The following is a 15,414-nucleotide window of genomic DNA, read 5'->3' as shown; positions in this document are numbered from 1 at the left end:
TCTGCTGCCACAACCCTTACAGGGATGGGGAGTCCTCTACTGCCACAACCCTTACAGGGATGGGGAGTCCTCAGCTGCCGCAACCCTTACAGATATGGGGAGTCCTCTCCTGCCACAACCCTTACAGGTTTGGGGAGTCCTCTACAGCCACAACCCCTACAGAGATGGGGAGTCCTCTACTGCCACAAGCCTTACAGGGATGGGGAGTCCTCTACTGCCACAACCCTTGCAGGGATGGGGAGTCCTCTACTGCCACATCCCCTACAGGGATGGAGAGTCCTCTACTGCCACAACCCTTACAGGGATGGGGAGTCCTCTACTGCCACAACCCTTGCAGGGATGGGGAGTCCTCTACTGCCACATCCCCTACAGGGATGGGGAGTCCTCTACTGCCACAACCCTTACAGGGATGGGGAGTCCTCTACTGCCACATCCCTTACAGGGATAGGGAGTCCTCTGCTGCCACAACGTTACAGGTATGGGGAGTCCTCTCCTGCCACAGCCCTTACAGGTTTGGGGAGTCCTCTACAGCCACAACCCCTACAGAGATGGGGAGTCCTCTACTGCCACAAGCCTTACAGGGATGGGAAGTCCTCTACTGCAACCACCCTTACAGGTATGGGGAGTCCGCTCCTGCCACAACCCTTACAGGGATGGGGAGTCCTCTGCTGCCACAACCCTTACAGGGATGGGGAGTCTTTACTGCCACAACCCTTACAGGGATGGGGAGTCCTCTACTGCCACAACCCTTACAGGGATCGAGAGTCCTCTACTGCCACATCCCTTACAGGGATGGGGAGTCCTCTATTGCCACAACCCTTACAGGGATGTTGAGTCCTCTACTGACACAAACCTTACAGGAATGGGGAGTCCTCTATTGCCACAACCCTTACAGAGATGGGGAGTCCTCTCCTACCACAACCCCTACAGGGATGGAGAGTCCTCTGCTGCCACAACCCTTACAGGTATGGGGAGTACTCTACAGCCACAACCCTTACAGGGATGGGGAGTCCTCTACTGCCACAACCCTTACAGGGATGGGGAGTCCTCTACAGCCACAACCCCTACAAGGATGGGGAGTCCTCTACAGCCACAACCCCTACAGGGATGGGGAGTCCTCTACTGCCACAACCCTTACAGGGATGGGGAGTCCTCTACTGCCACAACCCCTACAGGGATGGGGAGTCCTCTACTGCCACATCCCTTACAGGGATGGGGAGTCCTCTGTTGCCACAACCCTTACAGGGATGGAGAGTTCTCTACTGCAACAACCCTTACAGGGATGGGGAGTCCTCTCCTGCCACAACCCTTACAGGGATGGGGACTCCTCTACTGCCACATCCCTTACAGAGATGGGGAGTCCTCTACTGCCACAAGCCTTACAGGGATGAGGAGTCCCCACACAGCCACAACCCTTACAGGGATGGGGAGTCCTCTATTGCCACAACCCTTACAGGGATGGGGAGTCCTCTACTGCCACATCCCCTACAGGGATGGGGAGTCCTCTACTGCCACAAACCATACAGGGATGGGGAGTCCTCTACTGCCACATCCCTTACAGGGATGGGGAGTCCTCTACTGCCACATCCCTTACAGGGATGGGGAGTCCTCTGCTGCCACAACCCTTACAGGTTTGGGGAGTCCTCTACAGCCACAACCCCTACAGAGATGGGAAGTCCTCTTCTACCACAAGCCTTACAGGGATGGGGAGTCCCCTACAGCCACAACCCTTACAGATATGGGGAGTCCTCTCCTACCTCAACCCCTTCAGGGATGGGAAGTCCTCTACTGCAACCACCCTTACAGGGATGGGAAGTCCTCTCCTGCCACAACCCTAACAGGGATGGGGAGTCCTCTATTGCCACAACCCTTACAGAGATGGAGAGTCCTCTCCTACCACAACCCCTACAGGGATGGGAAGTCCTCTACTGCCACAACCCTTACAGGGATGGGGAGTCCTCTACTGCCACAACCCTTACAGGGATGATACAACCCTTACAGGGACGGGGAGTCCTCTATTGCCACAACCCTTACAGATATGGGGAGTCCTCTCCTACCTCAACCCCTTCAGGGATGGGGAGTCCTTTGCTGCCACATTCCTTATAGGTATGGGGAGTCCACTACTACCACAACCCCTTCAGGGATGGGGAGTCCTCTGCTGCCACAACCCTTACAAGGATGGGGAGTCCTCTACTGCCACAACCCTTACAGGGATGGGGAGTCTTCTACAGCCACAACCCCTACAAGGATGGGGAGTCCTCTACAGCCACAACCCCTACCGGGATGAGGAGTCCTCTACAGCCACAACCCTTACAGGGATGGGGAGTCCTCTAGTCCTCTATTGCCACAACCCGTACAGGGATGGGGAGTCCGCTCCTACCACAACCCCTACAGGGATGGGGAGTCCTCTGCTGCCACAACCCTTACAGGGATGGGGAGTCTCTACTGCCACAACCCTTACAGGGAAGGGGAGTCCTCTCCTGCCACAACCCTTACAGGGATGGGGAGTCCTACTGCCACAACCCTTACAGGGATGGGGAGTCCTCTACTGCCACATCCCTTACAGAGATGGGGAGTACTCTACTGCCACAAGCCTTACAGGGATGGGGAGTCCCCACACAGCCACAACCCTTACAGGGATGGGGAGTCCTCTACTGCCACAACCCTTACAGGGATGGGGAGTCCTCTCCTACCACATCCCTTACAGGGATGGGGAGTCCTCTCCTGCCACAACCCTTACAGGTTTGGGGAGTCCTCTACAGCCACAACTCCTACAGAGATGGGGAGTCCCCTACAGCCACAACCCTTACAGGGATGGGGAGTCCCCTACAGCCACAACCCTTACAGGGATGGGGAGTCCTCTGTTGCCACAACCCTTACAGGGATGGGGAGTCCTCTACTGCCACATCCCCTATAGGGATGGGGAGTTCTCTACTGCCACAACCCTTACAGGGATGGGGAGTCTTCTCCTACCACATCCCTTAGAGGGATGGGGAGTCCTCTGCTGCCGCAACCCTTACAGGGATGGGGAGTCCTCTCCTGCCACAACCCTTGCAGGTTCGGGGAGTCCTCTACAGCCAGAACCCCTACAGAGATGGGGAGTCCTCTACTGCCACAAGCCTTACAGGGATGGGGAGTCCCCTACAGCCACAACCCTTACAGGGATGGGGAGTTCTCTACTGCAACCACCCTTACAGGGATAGGGAGTCCTCTACTGCCACAACCCTTACAGAGATGGGGAGTCCTCTACGGCCACAACCTTTACAGGGATGGAGAGTCCTCTACTGCCACTTCCCTTACAGGGATGGGGAGTCCTCTATTGCCACAACCCTTAAAGGTATGGGAAGTCCTCTACTGTCACAACCCTAACAGGGATGGGGAGTCCTCTACTAACACATCCCTTACAGGGATGGGGAGTCCTTTGCTGCCACAACCCTTACAGGGATGGGGAGTCCTCTACTGCCACAATCCTTACAGGGATGGGGAGTCCTCTCCTACCACATCCCTTACAGGGATGGGGAGTACTCTACTGCCACATCCCCTACAGGGATGGGGAGTCCTCTACTGCCACAACCCTTACAGGGATGGGGAGTCCTCTGCTGCCGCAACCCTTACAGGGATGGGGAGTCCTCTCCTGCCACAACCCTTGCAGGTTTGGGGAGTCCTCTACAGCCACAACCCCTACAGAGATGGGGAGTCCTCTACTGCCACAAGCCTTACAGGGATGGGGAGTCCTCTACTGCCACAACCCTTGCAGGGATGGGGAGTCCTCTACTGCCACATCCCCTACAGGGATGGGGAGTCCTCTACTGCCACAACCCTTACAGGGATGGGGAGTCCTCTACTGCCACAACCCTTGCAGGGATGGGGAGTCCTCTACTGCCACATCCCCTACAGGGATGGGGAGTCCTCTACTGCCACAACCCTTACAGGGATGGGGAGTCTTCTACTGCCACAACCCCTACAGGGATGGGGAGTCCTCTACTGTCACATTCCTTACAGGGATGGGGAGTCCTCTATTGCCACAACCCTTACAGGGATGGAGAGTCCTCTACTGCCACAACCCTTACAGGGATGGGGAGTCCGCTCCTACCACAACCCCTACAGGGATGGGGAGTCCTCTGCTGCCACAAACCTTACAGGGATGGGGAGTCCTCTACTGCCACAACCCTTACAGGGATGGGGAGTCTTCTACTGCCACAACCCTTACAGGGATGGGGAGTCCTCTACTGCCACAACCCTTGCAGGGATGGGGAGTCCTCTACTGCCACATCCCCTACAGGGATGGGGAGTCCTCTACTGCCACAACCCTTACAGGGATGGGGAGTCCTCTACTGCCACATCCCTTACAGGGATGGGGAGTCCTCTGCTACCACAACCCTTACAGGTATGGGGAGTCCTCTCCTGCCACAGCCCTTACAGGTTTGGGGAGTCCTCTACAGCCACAACCCCTACAGAGATGGGGAGTCCTCTACTGCCACAAGCCTAACAGGGATGGGGAGTCCCCTACAGCCACAACCCTTACAGGGATGGGAAGTCCTCTACTGCAACCACACTAACAGGTATGGGGAGTCCGCTCCTGCCACAACCCTTACAGGGATGGGGAGTCCTCTGCTGCCACAACCCTAACAGGGATGGGGAGTCTCTACTGCCACAACCCTTACAGGGATGGGGAGTCCTCTACTGCCACAACCCTTACAGGGATCGAGAGTCCTCTACTGCCACATCCCTTACAGGGATAGGGAGTACTCTACAGCCACAACACTTACAGGGATGGGGAGTCCTCTACTGCCACAACCCTTACAGGGATGGGGAGTCCTCTCCTACCACATTCCTTACAGGGATGGGGAGTCCTCTGCTGCCGCAACCCTTACAGGGATGGGGAGTCCTCTCCTGCCACAACCCTTACAGGTTTGGGGAGTCCTCTACAGCCACAACCCCTACAGAGATGGGGAGTCCTCTACTGCCACAAGCCTTACAGGGATGTTGAGTTCTCTACTGACACAAACCTTACAGGAATGGGGAGTCCTCTATTGCCACAACCCTTACAGAGATGGGGAGTCCTCTCCTACCACAACCCCTACAGGGATGGGGAGTCCTCTGCTGCCACAACCCTTACAGGTATGGGGAGTACTCTACAGCCACAACCCTTACAGGGATGGGGAGTCCTCTACTGCCACAACCCTTACAGGGATGGGGAGTCCTCTACAGCCACAACCCCTACAAGGATGGGGAGTCCTCTACAGCCACAACCCCTACAGGGATGGGGAGTCCTCTACTGCCACAACCCTTACAGGGATGGGGACTCCTCTACTGCCGCATCCCTTACAGAGATGGGGAGTCCTCTACTGCCACAAGCCTTACAGGGATGGGGAGTCCTCTATTGCCACAACCCTTACATGGATGGGGAGTCCTCTACTGCCACATTCCCTACAGGGATGGGGAGTCCTCTACTGCCACAAACCTTACAGGGATGGGGAGTCCTCTACTGCCACAACCCTTACAGGGATGGGGAGTCTTCTACTGCCACAACCCCTACAGGGATGGGGAGTCCTCTACTGTCACATTCCTTACAGGGATGGGGAGTCCTCTATTGCCACAACCCTTACATGGATGGGGAGTCCTCTACTGCCACATTCCCTACAGGGATGGGGAGTCCTCTACTGCCACAAACCTTACAGGGATGGGGAGTCCTCTACTGCCACAACCCTTACAGGGATGGGGAGTCTTCTACTGCCACAACCCCTACAGGGATGGGGAGTCCTCTACTGTCACATTCCTTACAGGGATGGGGAGTCCTCTATTGCCACAACCCTTACAGGGATGGAGAGTCCTCTACTGCCACAACCCTTACAGGGATGGGGAGTCCGCTCCTACCACAACCCCTACAGGGATGGGGAGTCCTCTGCTGCCACAAACCTTACAGGGATGGGGAGTCCTCTACTGCCACAACCCTTACAGGGATGGGGAGTCTTCTATTGCCACAACCCCTACAGGGATGGGGAGTCCTCTACTGTCACATTCCTTACAGGGATGGGGAGTCCTCTACTGCCACAACCCTTACAGGGATGGGGAGTCCTCTACTGCCACAACCCTTACAGGGATGGGGAGTCCTCTACTGCCACAACCCTTACAGGGATGTCAAGTCCTCTAATGATACAACCCTTACAGGGATGGGGAGTCCTCTCCTACCTCAACCCCTTCAGGGATGGGGAGTCCTCTGCTGCCACATCCCTTACAGGTATGGGGAGTCCACTACTACCACAACCCCTTCAGGGATGGGGAGTCCTCTGCTGCCACAACCCTTACAGGATGGGGAGTCCTCTACTGCCACAACCCTTACAGGGATGAGGAGTCTTCTACAGCCACAACCCCTACAAGGATGGGGAGTCCTCTACAGCCACAACCCCTACCGGGATGAGGAGTCCTCTACAGCCACAACCCTTACAGGGATGGGGAGTCCTCTATTGCCACAACCCTTACAGGGATGGAGAGTCCTCTACTGCCACAACCCTTACAAGGATGGGGAGTCCGCTCCTACCACAACCCCTACAGGGATGGGGAGTCCTCTGCTGCCACAACCCTTACAGGGATGGGGAGTCTCTACTGCCACAACCCTTACAGGGATGGGGAGTCCCCTACAGCCACAACCCTTACAGGGATGGGGAGTTCTCTACTGCAACAACCCTTACAGGGATAGGGAGTCCTCTACTGCCACAACCCTTACAGAGATGGGGAGTCCTCTACAGCCACAACCCTTACAGGGATGGGGAGTCCTCTACGGCCACAACCCTTACAGGGATGGGGAGTCCTCTACTGCCACATCCCCTACAGGGATAGGGAGTCCTCTACTGCCACAACCCTTACAGGGATGGGGAGTCCTCTCCTACCACATCCCTTACAGGGATGGGGAGTCCTCTCCTGCCACAACCCTTACAGGTTTGGGGAGTCCTCTACAGCCACAACTCCTACAGAGATGGGGAGTCCCCTACAGCCACAACCCTTACAGGGATGGGGAGCCCCCTACAGCCACAACCCTTACAGGGATGGGGAGTCCTCTATTGCCACATCCCTGACAGGGATGGGGAGTCCTCTACTGCCACATCCCCTATAGGGATGGGGAGTTCTCTACTGCCACAACCCTTACAGGGATGGGGAGTCCTCTCCTACCACATCCCTTAGAGGGATGGGGAGTCCTCTGCTGCCGCAACCCTTACAGGGATGGGGAGTCCTCTCCTGCCACAACCCTTACAGGTTCGGGGAGTCCTCTACAGCCAGAACCCCTACAGAGATGGGGAGTCCTCTACTGCCACAAGCCTTACAGGGATGGGGAGTCCCCTACAGCCACAACCCTTACAGGGATGGGGAGTTCTCTACTGCAACAACCCTTACAGGGATAGGGAGTCCTCTACTGCCACAACCCTTACAGAGATGGGGAGTCCTCTACAGCCACAACCCTTACAGGGATGGGGAGTCCTCTACGGCCACAACCCTTACAGGGATGGAGAGTCCTCTACTGCCACATCCCTTACAGGGATGGGGAGTTCTCTACTGCAACCACCCTTACAGGGATAGGGAGTCCTCTACTGCCACAACCCTAACAGGGATGGGGAGTCCTCTACTACCACATCCCTTACAGGGATGGGGAGTCATCTGCTGCCACAACCCTTACAGGGATGGGGAGTCCTCTACTGCCACAACCCTTACAGGGATGGGGAGTCCTCTACGGCCACAACCCTTACAGGGATGGGGAGTCCTCTACTGCCACATCCCCTACAGGGATAGGGAGTCCTCTACTGCCACAACCCTTACAGGGATGGGGAGTCCTCTCCTACCACATCCCTTACAGGGATAGGGAGTCCTCTACTGCCACAACCCTAACAGGGATGGGGAGTCCTCTACTACCACATCCCTTACAGGGATGGGGAGTCATCTGCTGCCACAACCCTTACAGGGATGGGGAGTCCTCTACTGCCACAACCCTTACAGGGATGGGGAGTCCTCAGCTGCCGCAACCCTTACAGGGATGGGGAGTCCTCTCCTGCCACAACCCTTACAGGTTTGGGGAGTCCTCTACAGCCACAACCCCTACAGAGATGGGGAGTCCTCTACTGCCACAAGCCTTACAGGGATGGGGAGTCCTCTACTGCCACAACCCTTGCAGGGATGGGGAGTCCTCTACTGCCACATCCCCTACAGGGATGGAGAGTCCTCTACTGCCACAACCCTTACAGGGATGGGGAGTCCTCTACTGCCACAACCCTTGCAGGGATGGGGAGTCCTCTACTGCCACATCCCCTACAGGGATGGGGAGTCCTCTACTGCCACAACCCTTACAGGGATGGGGAGTCCTCTACTGCCACATCCCTTACAGGGATAGGGAGTCCTCTGCTGCCACAACGTTACAGGTATGGGGAGTCCTCTCCTGCCACAGCCCTTACAGGTTTGGGGAGTCCTCTACAGCCACAACCCCTACAGAGATGGGGAGTCCTCTACTGCCACAAGCCTTACAGGGATGGGGAGTCCCCTACAGCCACAACCCTTACAGGGATGGGAAGTCCTCTACTGCAACCACCCTTACAGGTATGGGGAGTCCGCTCCTGCCACAACCCTTACAGGGATGGGGAGTCCTCTGCTGCCACAACCCTTACAGGGATGGGGAGTCTTTACTGCCACAACCCTTACAGGGATGGGGAGTCCTCTACTGCCACAACCCTTACAGGGATCGAGAGTCCTCTACTGCCACATCCCTTACAGGGATGGGGAGTCCTCTATTGCCACAACCCTTACAGGGATGTTGAGTCCTCTACTGACACAAACCTTACAGGAATGGGGAGTCCTCTATTGCCACAACCCTTACAGAGATGGGGAGTCCTCTCCTACCACAACCCCTACAGGGATGGGGAGTCCTCTGCTGCCACAACCCTTACAGGTATGGGGAGTACTCTACAGCCACAACCCTTACAGGGATGGGGAGTCCTCTACTGCCACAACCCTTACAGGGATGGGGAGTCCTCTACAGCCACAACCCCTACAAGGATGGGGAGTCCTCTACAGCCACAACCCCTACAGGGATGGGGAGTCCTCTACTGCCACAACCCTTACAGGGATGGGGAGTCCTCTACTGCCACAACCCCTACAGGGATGGGGAGTCCTCTACTGCCACATCCCTTACAGGGATGGGGAGTCCTCTGTTGCCACAACCCTTACAGGGATGGAGAGTTCTCTACTGCAACAACCCTTACAGGGATGGGGAGTCCTCTCCTGCCACAACCCTTACAGGGATGGGGACTCCTCTACTGCCACATCCCTTACAGAGATGGGGAGTCCTCTACTGCCACAAGCCTTACAGGGATGAGGAGTCCCCACACAGCCACAACCCTTACAGGGATGGGGAGTCCTCTATTGCCACAACCCTTACAGGGATGGGGAGTCCTCTACTGCCACATCCCCTACAGGGATGGGGAGTCCTCTACTGCCACAAACCATACAGGGATGGGGAGTCCTCTACTGCCACATCCCTTACAGGGATGGGGAGTCCTCTACTGCCACATCCCTTACAGGGATGGGGAGTCCTCTGCTGCCACAACCCTTACAGGTTTGGGGAGTCCTCTACAGCCACAACCCCTACAGAGATGGGAAGTCCTCTTCTACCACAAGCCTTACAGGGATGGGGAGTCCCCTACAGCCACAACCCTTACAGATATGGGGAGTCCTCTCCTACCTCAACCCCTTCAGGGATGGGAAGTCCTCTACTGCAACCACCCTTACAGGGATGGGAAGTCCTCTCCTGCCACAACCCTAACAGGGATGGGGAGTCCTCTATTGCCACAACCCTTACAGAGATGGAGAGTCCTCTCCTACCACAACCCCTACAGGGATGGGAAGTCCTCTACTGCCACAACCCTTACAGGGATGGGGAGTCCTCTACTGCCACAACCCTTACAGGGATGATACAACCCTTACAGGGACGGGGAGTCCTCTATTGCCACAACCCTTACAGATATGGGGAGTCCTCTCCTACCTCAACCCCTTCAGGGATGGGGAGTCCTTTGCTGCCACATTCCTTATAGGTATGGGGAGTCCACTACTACCACAACCCCTTCAGGGATGGGGAGTCCTCTGCTGCCACAACCCTTACAAGGATGGGGAGTCCTCTACTGCCACAACACTTACAGGGATGGGGAGTCTTCTACAGCCACAACCCCTACAAGGATGGGGAGTCCTCTACAGCCACAACCCCTACCGGGATGAGGAGTCCTCTACAGCCACAACCCTTACAGGGATGGGGAGTCCTCTAGTCCTCTATTGCCACAACCCGTACAGGGATGGGGAGTCCGCTCCTACCACAACCCCTACAGGGATGGGGAGTCCTCTGCTGCCACAACCCTTACAGGGATGGGGAGTCTCTACTGCCACAACCCTTACAGGGATGGGGAGTCCTCTCCTGCCACAACCCTTACAGGGATGGGGAGTCTCTACTGCCACAACCCTTACAGGGATGGGGAGTCCTCTACTGCCACATCCCTTACAGAGATGGGGAGTACTCTACTGCCACAAGCCTTACAGGGATGGGGAGTCCCCACACAGCCACAACCCTTACAGGGATGGGGAGTCCTCTACTGCCACAACCCTTACAGGGATGGGGAGTCCTCTCCTACCACATCCCTTACAGGGATGGGGAGTCCTCTCCTGCCACAACCCTTACAGGTTTGGGGAGTCCTCTACAGCCACAACTCCTACAGAGATGGGGAGTCCCCTACAGCCACAACCCTTACAGGGATGGGGAGTCCCCTACAGCCACAACCCTTACAGGGATGGGGAGTCCTCTGTTGCCACAACCCTTACAGGGATGGGGAGTCCTCTACTGCCACATCCCCTATAGGGATGGGGAGTTCTCTACTGCCACAACCCTTACAGGGATGGGGAGTCTTCTCCTACCACATCCCTTAGAGGGATGGGGAGTCCTCTGCTGCCGCAACCCTTACAGGGATGGGGAGTCCTCTCCTGCCACAACCCTTGCAGGTTCGGGGAGTCCTCTACAGCCAGAACCCCTACAGAGATGGGGAGTCCTCTACTGCCACAAGCCTTACAGGGATGGGGAGTCCCCTACAGCCACAACCCTTACAGGGATGGGGAGTTCTCTACTGCAACCACCCTTACAGGGATAGGGAGTCCTCTACTGCCACAACCCTTACAGAGATGGGGAGTCCTCTACGGCCACAACCTTTACAGGGATGGAGAGTCCTCTACTGCCACTTCCCTTACAGGGATGGGGAGTCCTCTATTGCCACAACCCTTAAAGGTATGGGAAGTCCTCTACTGTCACAACCCTAACAGGGATGGGGAGTCCTCTACTAACACATCCCTTACAGGGATGGGGAGTCCTTTGCTGCCACAACCCTTACAGGGATGGGGAGTCCTCTACTGCCACAATCCTTACAGGGATGGGGAGTCCTCTCCTACCACATCCCTTACAGGGATGGGGAGTACTCTACTGCCACATCCCCTACAGGGATGGGGAGTCCTCTACTGCCACAACCCTTACAGGGATGGGGAGTCCTCTGCTGCCGCAACCCTTACAGGGATGGGGAGTCCTCTCCTGCCACAACCCTTGCAGGTTTGGGGAGTCCTCTACAGCCACAACCCCTACAGAGATGGGGAGTCCTCTACTGCCACAAGCCTTACAGGGATGGGGAGTCCTCTACTGCCACAAGCCTTACAGGGATGGGGAGTCCTCTACTGCCACAACCCTTGCAGGGATGGGGAGTCCTCTACTGCCACATCCCCTACAGGGATGGGGAGTCCTCTACTGCCACAACCCTTACAGGGATGGGGAGTCCTCTACTGCCACAACCCTTGCAGGGATGGGGAGTCCTCTACTGCCACATCCCCTACAGGGATGGGGAGTCCTCTACTGCCACAACCCTTACAGGGATGGGGAGTCTTCTACTGCCACAACCCCTACAGGGATGGGGAGTCCTCTACTGTCACATTCCTTACAGGGATGGGGAGTCCTCTATTGCCACAACCCTTACAGGGATGGAGAGTCCTCTACTGCCACAACCCTTACAGGGATGGGGAGTCCGCTCCTACCACAACCCCTACAGGGATGGGGAGTCCTCTGCTGCCACAAACCTTACAGGGATGGGGAGTCCTCTACTGCCACAACCCTTACAGGGATGGGGAGTCTTCTACTGCCACAACCCTTACAGGGATGGGGAGTCCTCTACTGCCACAACCCTTGCAGGGATGGGGAGTCCTCTACTGCCACATCCCCTACAGGGATGGGGAGTCCTCTACTGCCACAACCCTTACAGGGATGGGGAGTCCTCTACTGCCACATCCCTTACAGGGATGGGGAGTCCTCTGCTACCACAACCCTTACAGGTATGGGGAGTCCTCTCCTGCCACAGCCCTTACAGGTTTGGGGAGTCCTCTACAGCCACAACCCCTACAGAGATGGGGAGTCCTCTACTGCCACAAGCCTAACAGGGATGGGGAGTCCCCTACAGCCACAACCCTTACAGGGATGGGAAGTCCTCTACTGCAACCACACTAACAGGTATGGGGAGTCCGCTCCTGCCACAACCCTTACAGGGATGGGGAGTCCTCTGCTGCCACAACCCTAACAGGGATGGGGAGTCTCTACTGCCACAACCCTTACAGGGATGGGGAGTCCTCTACTGCCACAACCCTTACAGGGATCGAGAGTCCTCTACTGCCACATCCCTTACAGGGATAGGGAGTACTCTACAGCCACAACACTTACAGGGATGGGGAGTCCTCTACTGCCACAACCCTTACAGGGATGGGGAGTCCTCTCCTACCACATTCCTTACAGGGATGGGGAGTCCTCTGCTGCCGCAACCCTTACAGGGATGGGGAGTCCTCTCCTGCCACAACCCTTACAGGTTTGGGGAGTCCTCTACAGCCACAACCCCTACAGAGATGGGGAGTCCTCTACTGCCACAAGCCTTACAGGGATGTTGAGTTCTCTACTGACACAAACCTTACAGGAATGGGGAGTCCTCTATTGCCACAACCCTTACAGAGATGGGGAGTCCTCTCCTACCACAACCCCTACAGGGATGGGGAGTCCTCTGCTGCCACAACCCTTACAGGTATGGGGAGTACTCTACAGCCACAACCCTTACAGGGATGGGGAGTCCTCTACTGCCACAACCCTTACAGGGATGGGGAGTCCTCTACAGCCACAACCCCTACAAGGATGGGGAGTCCTCTACAGCCACAACCCCTACAGGGATGGGGAGTCCTCTACTGCCACAACCCTTACAGGGATGGGGACTCCTCTACTGCCGCATCCCTTACAGAGATGGGGAGTCCTCTACTGCCACAAGCCTTACAGGGATGGGGAGTCCTCTATTGCCACAACCCTTACATGGATGGGGAGTCCTCTACTGCCACATTCCCTACAGGGATGGGGAGTCCTCTACTGCCACAAACCTTACAGGGATGGGGAGTCCTCTACTGCCACAACCCTTACAGGGATGGGGAGTCTTCTACTGCCACAACCCCTACAGGGATGGGGAGTCCTCTACTGTCACATTCCTTACAGGGATGGGGAGTCCTCTATTGCCACAACCCTTACAGGGATGGAGAGTCCTCTACTGCCACAACCCTTACAGGGATGGGGAGTCCGCTCCTACCACAACCCCTACAGGGATGGGGAGTCCTCTGCTGCCACAAACCTTACAGGGATGGGGAGTCCTCTACTGCCACAACCCTTACAGGGATGGGGAGTCTTCTATTGCCACAACCCCTACAGGGATGGGGAGTCCTCTACTGTCACATTCCTTACAGGGATGGGGAGTCCTCTATTGCCACAACCCTTACAGGGATGGAGAGTCCTCTACTGCCACAACCCTTACAGGGATGGGGAGTCCGCTCCTACCACAACCCCTACAGGGATGGGGAGTCCTCTGCTGCCACAACCCTTACAGGGATGGGGAGTCTCTACTGCCACAACCCTTACAGGGATGGGGAGTCCTCTACTGTAACAAGCCTTACAGGGATGGGGAGTCCTCTACTGCCACAACCCTTACAGGGATGGGGAGTCCTCTGCTGTCACAATACTTACAGGGATGGGGAGTCCTCTACTGCCACAACCCTTACAGGGATCGGGAGTACTCTACTGCCACAACCCTTACAGGGATGGGGAGTCCTCTACTGCCACAACCCTTACAGGGATGGGGAGTACTCTGCTGCCACAACCCTTACAGAGATGGGGAGTCCTCTGCTGCCACAATACTTACAGGGATGGGGAGTACTCTACTGCCACAACCCTTACAGATATGGGGAGGCCACTACTACCACAACCACTTCAGTGATGGGGAGTCCTCTACTGCAACAACCCTTACATGGATGGGGAGTCCTCTACTGCCACAACACTCACAGGGAACCCTTGCAGTTATTAGAGAACTCGCCCCCCGCAGGTACTTACCTGAAGAGGTTAGAATGAATACACATCTCGGCACTACGTGTCGATAAACCTGATTGGATGGCTGCTAGGGCTCACCCTATCAGATTGGTTATGCTATGATTTCCCTAGGGTGGATATCCAGGTGACATGACCATTACTGATGCCAACATAGTCTCTATGAAGTCCTGGATATGAACGCCCCTACATTATTTTTTTTTGTCATGCATGTAACCAAATGACCTGACATAAACAGTAAAACCACTGATGCTCTTTCTGCTCTCTTTCCTTCCCAGGGAAGAAGACACTGGAACCAGAGTCAGAAAATCAAATTGTTTGAAATGAGTGCCTACATAGAATAACCCCTGGCAGAATGTATGCGTTACCTGTACAGGACAGGTGTAAGAGATCTGCATGGAAACTATGAAAGTTATATAATGACTGAAATGTCGTCACCAAAGAGAATTGAAGTAGTAAAAAAAGTTAAACAAATTTCATAATAAAAATAACAGTATACAAGTCAGCACAAAGGAAAGCATTTCCAGAGATTTCAGTCCAGAAACCCAACACCTCTCTGCTCAGCCTGACATCTATACACTTCTAACAAACAAATCTGATGCATACTCATATCATGGATTCAGTTGGTCTACTAACCATGTATTGTATACTAATAATAAATGCTGAAATGTGTATTGTATATACTGTCTATCTATTCACTTATACATAAACATCAGTGACTCCACCCACTGCGCTCACTGTTGATAGCTTCATAGATAATGAATGGAATGAGGGGAAGAGGAATCTATTCTTAGAAGAGCTACTGTTTGGTTTCCAATACGCTATGCAAACATGATCCACAGAGGAGATACCGGCTTCCCCGGGTGAGGTTCTCTTTTCCTGATTAGCCTAGACTTACAGAAAGAAAAGTTCAAATTCCAAAAGTGGCCAAATGTGTCTAAGAGGAATGATGCCAC

The 15,414-nt window shown here is 55.4% G+C and overlaps 1 protein-coding gene across 2 annotated transcripts in view; it reads left to right on the top strand.

Annotated features, from left to right (window-relative positions):
- LOC134949615 (uncharacterized) overlaps positions 1-15,182 on the top strand; it is a 104,556-nt gene extending 89,374 nt beyond the window's left edge. For both annotated transcript variants that reach the window (XM_063938312.1, XM_063938313.1), the window contains one exon: positions 14,737-15,182. The gene's annotated coding sequence lies outside the window, so the exon portion shown is untranslated. The remainder of the gene's footprint in view (positions 1-14,736) is intronic.
- The last annotated feature ends 232 nt before the right edge of the window (positions 15,183-15,414 follow it).

Source organism: Pseudophryne corroboree, chromosome 8 (genome assembly GCF_028390025.1).
Source record: "Pseudophryne corroboree isolate aPseCor3 chromosome 8, aPseCor3.hap2, whole genome shotgun sequence".
NCBI lineage: Eukaryota > Metazoa > Chordata > Amphibia > Anura > Myobatrachidae > Pseudophryne > Pseudophryne corroboree.
This window is presented reverse-complemented; position numbering and strand designations above follow the sequence as displayed.